This window comes from Saccopteryx bilineata, unplaced genomic scaffold, assembly GCF_036850765.1.
Source record: "Saccopteryx bilineata isolate mSacBil1 unplaced genomic scaffold, mSacBil1_pri_phased_curated manual_scaffold_15, whole genome shotgun sequence".
In the NCBI taxonomy this organism is placed as follows: domain Eukaryota; kingdom Metazoa; phylum Chordata; class Mammalia; order Chiroptera; family Emballonuridae; genus Saccopteryx; species Saccopteryx bilineata.
The window spans coordinates 20,643-30,963 of record NW_027095441.1 but is presented as its reverse complement, the minus strand read 5'-3'; positions in this window follow the sequence as shown (position 1 = coordinate 30,963).

The following is a 10,321-nucleotide window of genomic DNA, read 5'->3' as shown; positions in this document are numbered from 1 at the left end:
GTGTGTGTGTGTAGAAAGGAGAGTGGGTTAGAGAGATGTGAAAAGCTCTGTTTTTGTTTTATAGTCCTTACCATCTACAAAAACTCTACGAAATACAGCGCCTCTTGATTAATATGCATAACACCTATTAATATGCATAACAGCTTACCTTCTATTTCTTCATTCAACATAGGATCCTGAAGTTTCTCACTTTTTCATGATCCTGATTCAGATTCAGAAACGAAGGATAATTCTGTGTTCCGAGAATGGACAGAAAGCCCAGCTCAGTGCCAGGCCCTTCTATAGAGCTCTTCTGCTCAATCTCCTGGAATTGTGTTCTGGTGGGTCTTATACTTGCTCTGTGTTATGGGCTGGAGAACGGGCATCCTGAGTGTTACTGTGTTCTTTCTATATGGAAGGTTGGGAAGGACTGCAGTAGGCCTGGAGACTCAGTGGATTATAATGCATCTCTAATATGTGCTTTGCTAAATAAATTTAATAAAGTATATAGTTATGTTGAAAAGATAACAGACAACTAAAAATGTCCAGTTGAAGAAGGTAACATTTTTCACCCCCTGCTGAAAACTGAGGCCTAATTTCAGCATATGGTGTCAGGAGTTACTGAGAAAGTACAGGTTGAAGTTTTATAAAGAAGGTTTTTTATGCCTTTGTAAATCTAGTGGAAAATTAATCATAGAAAATACTGTGGTGCCAAGGAAGCATTTGTAAGAGCACAGATGCGTGAATATGAAACATCACATTTTCCTGTCAGTGTGTTTCCTTATCAGAGCAGGCTCCTTCGTGACTGAAGTGATCATTACTCAACAGTGATGGGTGGTAAAGGCTTATCTTTTCCTATGTTTTAATCATTCCTTTGGCACTGGCTGTGGAAGCAGGAAATGCAGGGAGGAGATGCCCCTTGGTTTGCAGTGCCCAGTGTGGAGTAACTGGGACAGTTGAGGGTCTCTCCCTGCACACTGCTTCAGGACTGATTCTCTGTCAACAGAACTGAATATTGAGATATTTGGTGTGCAGTGTTTCAGCTATGAGTCTCATGAAGTAAATTGTCACACTGATTACAAGGCTTTGGTGCTGTGTGAGAGTCGCAAGGAACAAAAGCTTAGAAGGCTTTGTCTACGTCAGGCTGTTTAGGATGGACTGGTTGTGTATGGAGCCCAGGATGCCCAGTTCCAGAGCTGGGCCAGATGTGGATCAACTCCACTGGGGGCAGCTCGGGAGAGCAGCTAGTACTGGGGCATCTCAGTGGCCTCCATCTTAAAACAGTCACTGCTGCTTGTCTCCCTGAGAGGTTTGTTCAACCGTTATCTCCTAAGACATCCTGAATTCAAAGATAGGTGGTATTTTTAATGATCAGACACTGACTCTTATGCCATAGGTTCCTTTTAATTTTTACAGTACTTCTCTCTCCCTCCCTCCCTCTCTCTCCTTCTCTTTTTATTTCATTCAAAACTATTTTATTTTTAATATTTTTCTTAAAATTTCTATTGGGATCAAAACACAATTGGGTTCATTGCCCATCTTTTATGCATATAAAATTTTACTGTTCACTGTGATTTTTTTCCAGAATTTGTTCGTTTTATAAGTGGAAGTTTAGACCCTTTGATTAACATCTTCCCATTTCCTAACTCCCACCCCTGGTAATTATTTCTAGAGTGTGACTTCTTTCAATTCCCTGTATAAGGGAGAGATCTTCAGTGTTTGTCTTGTTCTGATCTGTCTCACTAGCATCCTGCCCTCCAGGTCTTCCATGGTGTTGCAAATGGCAGGATTTTCTCACCTGGATTTGGTATCAGGGAAATAGTGACCTCCTAAAATGAGGTTGGGAACATTTCTTTTGCTTTTTTGAAAGAGTTTGAGAGGAATTGCTTTTATTTCTTTAAACATTGGTAAAATTTACCAGGGAAATCATCTGGTCCTGAATTTTTCTTTATTGGGAAAATTTTAAATTATTTCATTATTGGTGTTTTCAGATTTTCTATTTTTTTATTATTCAGTCTTGGTAAGCTTTGTTTCTAGGACCTTATCCATTATTTTAGGTTATTAAATTTGTTGGCATGTAGTTGTAATAGTCTCTTATGCTCCTTTGTATTTGTATGTGATCAGTGCAAAATTTCTTCCATTTCTGATTCTGAGTCTTTGCTCTTTTTCTTAGTCTAACTAAAGATTTGTCATTTTTACTTTTTCAAGAAAGCAGCTCTTAGTTTTGTATTGCTTTTTTCTGCTGCAATGATGATTCTGAAGAGACTGGGAATTTTGATGGGCCAGGCCTGATTTCACAATCACTCTTGGGGGTAGAGAAAGGATCAGCACCATCAGAGCAAGAAAAAGGCACTGTTAGGCTGATGAAGAAGAAAGGAATTATGGGAATATCTGTACATTTGTTGATCACTTGGTTGCTTGTTACCTTAATCTTGGCATTTTACCAGGACCCTGGGAGGTTCATGAAGAACCCTTCCCCTTTTATTTTCTTGGGATGAGTAGGCTGTATCTTACCATCTATAGAAGCTTTGCTGCCTACTATACAAGTCTCTCTCCCCTGGAATGTCACAACTGTGTCTGCTAATTGTTTTGTCTTATCAGGGTTTTTTTTGTTTGTTTGTTTTCAGAAAGCAGAGCCTGAGAAAGAGGCTTATGTGCTACTTTATTAGGGAGTGCAATCCCAGAAAACAGGGGGAAGGAAAATGGAAATGAGTCAGGGAAGAAATAAAACTTGGTGTTAATTTCACTGAATTTCTTTGGTAAGGCACATGAGGGCTCTTCAGCCTCTAATCTCAGTATCAACAGGAAATTCTGGGCAGGAGGCAAGAAGTAATTGGTGGAAGTATGAGGAGAGGCACTTTGTTTGGCTCCTAAGCTACAAAATAATGCCTTCTTGTTGGGGAGAGGAGACACAAGTCTAATCAGTTATAGAGACTCCTTTAAGATGAAGGCGTGTACCCATTGTTGAGTATTCTTGATGAAAAATTAGTCTGTTGGTCCAAGAAAATGCTGTATGACATTTCATGTCAGTAGAATAGACATTCTATAAGTCCTTGAATGGTGTTACTGGCAAAGGCTCTTAAGCAGGGAAGGCAAACCCATATCCAGAGTGGATATGGATTCTATAATAGTTGGGATAAATAGCTGTCTCCTCCAGGGTGAAATCGACCTGATATACTCAACCTGCCATCAAGTAAGTAGCTGTTCCCCTCCAGATGATGCCATGTAAAGGCTCAGTACTAGTCTTCATTGCTGGCAGTTGGTACATTCAGCAGCAGTAGAACTAGATTAGCCTTGTTGAGAAGGGAGTATATGCTGTGGGGTACTTGTACAGCCTCCATTCCTACCCCTGTGATTGCTCTGTTCATGACTCCCTTGTAATAGCTTGAGGTGGTTGTGGAGACAGTGTGGCTGACATCCACAGGATAAGTCACTCCTATCCATTTGGTTTCTGAGAGTCTCCTCTGTGATGAGTGCTCTTTGTAGGACTTAAGATTTTGTCATGTTTGTGTGTCCATCATTACATCTCTTTCATAGAATATCTTCTCCCCAATCCTCTCACCTATTTCTTCTAGGACCTTTGCCAACCAGCCAATCCATTCACCATTGCCCAGGGTTTCTTGTATATCTACATTTCAGGCCATCTTTCTTTCTGTACAAAGTAAATGATAAAACATACTCCTCACATCTTGTCCACTAGAATTTCCTTAATCACTGCCCATTGAGGTCCTTCCTGAGGAGGCCTGAAATTGTAGGATACAGGAATGAGGGAAAGAGGGAGTAAAGCAAGGAAGGAAGAAAATCTGACATGATGAAGTGATACAAGCTCTATATATGACCATTTTTTCAGGGTAGTCTGGGGCGTGATACAAGCTCTATATAAGACCATTTTTTCAAGGTAGTCTGGGGAGAAAGTGGAAGACTTTGGGCTGGGCTGGTTGTGTGCACCACAAGCTGGTTAGGGGCTTCAGGTCCAAACATGCTAAACTCCCTCTGGCAAGCTGGTGCCCGAGCTTCAGAGCCGGTGGCGCTCAGATCCCAGATCTCAAGTCAAGCATGTCTGGCACCACAGTCTAAATTGTGCCAGTTGGGCGGGCAGATAAAGTGTGCCCCAGTGTCCTGTGGGCCGATCTCCACAAGGTATTTGCCTGCAGTTCTTGGGAGCTTACCACTGGCTTTGTGTGTGCCCTGTGCCTGTAATAGCTCAGCCCTGCAATCCTGGGTGCAGCTGGTGCTGGGAAGCAGCCCTGTTGCCTGTTCTTGGTTGTCACCTCTTGCTCTGTTCCTTCCCCCCAGACTCTCCACCTGGAACCTCCAGGTCTGAGACAAAATCTGCACAAACAGTCCTTACCTCCCTCAGGTCCATGAGGAAGAAGAAAGACTCAGTCCTCTGGTATTATTTTTTCTTCTGTGCTTTGGCCCACCTTCTTGTGTGATCATACTGTTGTCTATATGGTGTGTGTATATTTCAGGTTCTTTGGGGTTTTTTCTCTGCATATAGTTGTAGAATTTGTGGAAATTTCAAGGGGAGAGATGAAGAGTATCTCTCATGTTGCCATTTCTCTGTGCCGTCATGTTATCAAGAACCATGTTCCCACACAAAACCTCATTTAGTAATCTTTCTGAGGCCTGAATCCATTATTAAAAATGTTGGAAAAATTGGCCTTTGCTTTCTTTTCTTGGGTTTTACAGGTAACAGAACTTTTATGGCTGTGGGTGCTTAACTCATTCATTCATTCATAGTAGGTGGCAGCCACAATTCTAGACACAGAATATAAGGCAGGGAACAAATGGAAAATGTCCCTGTTCTGCTGAAGTCTATCATTTAGTGGGAGTGGAGAAAGGGGGCAAGTCAGACCAAAATATAGGAAGATTATAAGTATATGGAAAAAATGTCTTTTATAAGAAGCAGAGAAAGGGATGGCCCTGGTCAGTTGGCTCAGTGGTAGAGTGTCGGCCTGGCATGCGGAAGTCCAGGGTTCGATTCCCAGCCAGGGTACACAGGAGAAGTGCCCATCTGCTTCTCCACTTCTCCCCCTCTCCTTCCTCTCTGTCTCTCTCTTCCCCTCCTGCAGCCAAGGCTCCATTGGAGCAAAGATGGCACGGGCACTGGGGATGGCTCCATGGCCTCTGCCTCAGGCACTAGAATGGCTCTGGTCACAACAGAGTGACACCCCGATGGGCAGAGCATTGCCCCCTGGTGGGTGTGCCAGGTGGATCCCGGTTGGGCACATGTGGGAGTCTGTCTGACTGCCTCCCCGTTTTCAGCTTCAGAAGCAAAAAAAAAGCAGAGAAAGGGAGATAAAGTAGAGGGGAGTAGCTTCCATTTTAATTAGAAAGGCCTCATTAAGAACATCGGAGCAAAGATGAGAAAGGCAAAAAAACAAGTGAAGGGCGGGCATTCCAGACACAGGGAACCACCAGTACAAAGCCCTGAGATGGAGCCCACCTAGCATGTTGACAGAACAGCAAGAAAGGCCAGTGTCACTAAAGTGGAGGGACAGGGGACAGTGGTGATGTGAGGAAATGAGGAGAGGAGGGCAGCTTAGACACAGCCTCACAGGCTTTCCTCCAAGTACTCTGAAATGTCATTAGATGGTTTTGAGCAGAGGAGGGAGAGTGATAGGATCTGCTTTATGTGATTAAAGAATCATCCTAGCACCTGGGCTAGAAACTGTAGAGCATAAAGGTAGAAGCCATGAGACCAGGTAGGGGAATATTAGTCACCCAGGTGAGAGACTTGGTGAGGGAAAAGATGGCTTGGGTCATGGTGATGGTTGGCCATGTGAGGAAAAGTGGTCAGATATCTTTAGACATGTGACTTCCTATATTTCCCTGGGTCTGTGGGACACCAGGATTGATTCATCTGGGTGCTTGACAAGCGAAACTCCTGGTGGTTGGTTGACAGTTAGGAGGCATATTTTATTTTATAGCATATCACTTCATTTTGTCTTGGCTGCTGGATTATCATTTCTTTATCTTTTAGAAAACATGGAATGTTGGAAGAAATGTCATTTGAGGTTAACCTTCACCATTGCAGACTTCAGAACAATTTAGCAGCTTGTATTCCATTTTTATGTTCTATATCACAGATGGGTGTCTTTCCATTAAAAAATAAATCAGGAGTGACAGCAATTGTCAATGTTATTTTTCTTCTTATAATTCTAACTCGAGTATTAAAGATAGAAACTCTCCTGAGAACCCATTATTCCAGGAATGGCAAATATGTAGCAAATATTGTCACTCTGCTGCTTTCCACCACTAATAGACATTGCTAAATGATCATAGCATTCTTTTTCATGCAGCCCTGAGCCTAGGAATCTTTATCAAAACAACCACAAATAGATCAGAGTTAAAACCTATTTGCCACTCCTGCAAGTAATTACTCTTCCTGACAGCTTAATAGGATTGGACAGGAAACTGTATTACACCAATGCATGGCTGGAGTCCAACTCCATCTTTGTTTTGTCAAATGGTGTCTCTGTCACTTGCTAGCTCTTCAACCCTGGGCTAGTCCAGTTGATCCTGGACTAAGCCTCAGTCTCCTTCTCTAAAAAATGGGGCAAATAATAATAACACCTATCCTCATAGGTAGTTGGGAGACTAAAATAATACCCATAAAGTGTTTAGTACAAGGCCTCACCTGATTCATTTAAACATTGAAGTAAACCCAAACATTATTATTTGAATTAGAGTTTAACTAATAGACTGTTTTCCTTGAACAAAATTTCATGGAAATATCCTGGTTTTGCCATCTTGTACCTTTTCTTTATCTTTTCTCTCTCTCTCTTTTATTATATTTTAATTTTATTTGCCAGTATTTGCCCACATCTTCTCCATAAAGAAAACCATCCTTGCCTATACTGGTATTGTTGGAGCCCTTCATCCTGCAGTTAAAGCCTCTGGGTTTGGGGTTGGGTGGGGTTCAGTGTCCAGGAACAGGAGGGCTGGTGGACACATGGTGTACTGGGAAAGCCATGGCTGGAGAAAGGGCCTTTGGTCTTGTAGTCCTGGATCTAACATTTCACGTTGGATTTGTATATAGACAAGACATGTAAGTGATGTGGTTTCCAGTGATAGGTGTTCTTTCAAGTTTATGCTGAGCAGTACAGATGTTTCTCTGTTACACTGGTGTGAGAGTTAATCACTTTGCTATGCTGTATGGGAAAACAAGCCCCAGGTTTCAAGCAGTTTTAAGTACTCTACGGTATTTAGTCATAACATCTATTTTTTTAATTTGGAGTCTGCCTTTACAAAATCAATTATAATTATGTTTTTCTGCATCTATTGAAATTATCATGTGGTTTTTCTCCTTCCTTTTGTTTATATGATGAATCATATTGACTGATTTGCAAATATTGTACCAGCCTTGCCTCCCCAGAATAAATCCCACTTGATCATGGTGTATGATTTTTTCCATATACTGTTGGATCTGGTTTGCTAATATTTTGTCGAGGATTTTAGTATTTATATTCATTAGGGATATTGGCCTATAATTTTCTTCTTTTGTGTTGTCTTTGCCTGGTTTTAGAATCAGAATTATACTCGCCTTATAAAAGGAGCTTGGAAGTCTTCTTTTCTCTTGAATTTTTTGAAATAGCTTGAGAAGAATAGAAGTTAGTTCTTTTTTGAATATTTGGTAGAATTCACTTGTGAAGCCATTAGGCCCAGGACTTTTTTTGTTGGGATTTTTTTGATAACTGTTTCGATCTCATTTGTTGTAATTGGTCTGTTTAGGTTTTATGATTCTTCCAGATTAATTTTTGCAAAATTATATGTTTCAAGGAATGTTTCCATTTTATCTACGTTGTCTAGTTTTGGGGCATACAGTTCTTCATAGTATTTTTTTTTACAATATATTGTATTTCTGCTGTGTCAGTTGTTATTTCTCCACTCTCATTTCTAATTTTATTTATTTGAGTCCTCTCTCTTTTTTTCTTGGTGAGTCTAGTTAAAGGTTCATCAGTCTTGTTTACCTTTTCAAAGAACCAGCTCCTAGTTTCATTGATCCTCTGTATTGTTTCTTTAGTCTCTATGTCATTATTTCTGCTTTGATCTTCATTATTTCCTTCCTTCTACTACATTTGGGCTTTACTTGTTGTTTTTATTCTAATTCTTTTAGGTGCAGGGTTAAGTTGTTTATTTGAGCTTTTTCTAGCTTCTTAATGTGTTCCTGTAGTGCTATGAACTTCCCTCTCAGTACTGCTTTTGCTGTGTCCCATAAATTTTGAGTTGTTGTTTGCTCATTACCACTTGTTTCTAAGAATTTTTATTTCTTCTTTGATCTCATACTTAATCCATTTGTTATTTAACAACCTGCTATTTAGTTTCCATGTGTTTGAGAATTTTTGAGTTTTTCTGTTGTGGTTGATTTTTAGTTTCATGCCATTGTGATCAGAGAAAGTGCTTGTTATAATTGTATAATTGTATATATATTTGTATATATACATTCAGAGGGAAAAGAGTTCAGGTGGGGTCTCTTTAGTTTTGTCATTTTACTTGACAGTTGATCAAATCTATCAGTGGATGACAGTGATAGATGAAGAGTGTTTTCAGCTGGTGGGAGTAGACTGAGTTGAGATATGGAAGGAGAAAAGAAAGGTGGACAAATAATTCTGTTATAGCAAAGGTCAGTCCTCCATTTAGAGAGCATTGGTAAAGGGGAGGAGCAATGCACAGCCATTAGTCAGCATGCTATTTCAGCCAACAATGGTTGCTGACTTTGGCTCCAGGCAGAGGAGACCTGTTCACAAAACATAGCCAAGTTGGTACGTATTTGAGACACTAAGGTCCATAAAGCTAAGAAATGAATTACACAATGAGACAGCATGGAAAGGAGAAATCCAAGCAAGGTTAAAGCTAAGAGAAGGTACCATACAAGGGTACCCATTATAGACAGGGATATGGGCAGATTCCAAGTCATTCCACATCATGGCCAAGGACAGGCCAGTGGACCACATTAAAAATAGATACTTTAGCCCTGGCCGGTTGGCTCAGCGGTAGAGCGTCGGCCTAGCGTGTGGAGGACCCTGGGTTCGATTCCCGGCCAGGGCACACAGGAGAAGTGCCCATTTGCTTCTCCACCCCTCCGCCGCACTTTCCTCTCTGTCTCTCTCTTCCCCTCCCACAGCCAAGGCTCCATTGGAGCAAAGATGGCCCGGGCACTGGGGATGGCTCTGTGGCCTCTGCCTCAGGCGCTAGAGTGGCTTTGGTCACAACATGGCGACGCCCAGGATGGGCAGATCATCGCCCCCTGGTGGGCAGAGCGTCGCCCCTGGTGGGCGTGCTGGGTGGATCCCTGGTCGGGCGCATGCGGGAGTCTGTCTGACTGTCTCTCCCTGTTTCCAGCTTCAGAAAAATGAAAAAAAAATAGATACTTTAATCTGGGCTTCTTTCCAATTTATATGCCCTTTATGAGATGTTAGGGAAATACTGGAAGAAAACAATGAAAGCAAAAAATAAAAACCATTGGTAATTTGCAAACACAAAGAACTATTGTCTTTTTTATACAACTTTATGCCAATTTTGTCAATAAGTATTTTTTTATCTAACCGAAACTTTTTTCTCAACATTTAAGACTCTTTATAAACATAATTTTTTAACAATTATATATATTCCACTGGTTAAATACACCATAACTTATTCAACTACTAAGCCCAATTGAGAAGCCTTGGGAGCTCCAGCCTGCCCCAGCTGCTGCTGCTGCACAGAGCAGAGATGAGCCATCCTTGCAGAGCCTTGCACAAAGCATTCATTTGTGAGCAAAATATGGTCTGCTGTTGTTTTAAGCAAATAAATTTTGGAAGATTTGTTATCCAGCAATAAATAATCAGAAAATTTTTGAATTGTCTTCTTAGAAAAGACTGTACAAGAGTATGAATGTTTCAGACCCTCTTGATACATATTGCCTTGCAGACTCTGAAAGGGTCGTATCAATTTCCATCCTTTTTACTCAGTGTCTGAGAGTTTCAGTTTTTCTGTAGGCTTTCCAGCATTGAATATTTTATTAGAAATCACTTTTCATTTTGAATATTAACCTGCTTGCTTACTTAATGTATTTCTGTTATTTACTTTTGTACTGTTTGTCTTTTTGACCTGCATAAATCTTTTTGATATGTACAGAACATTGCTTTGATTTGTCCTTTACTAAAGGACATTATCCTCTTATATTTCTGCTACATGTTTCTCCACCTTATTTGCTTTAAAAACTCATATCCTTTTAATTTTGTTTGCAGATTTTTGTTTGCAGATTTCTTTTGTAAATGAATTTATTATTATATAATCAAGTTCAGTTTTATTTTTCTAAATGAAAGAACAAGCAGATGAGATAATTCATAGAGAA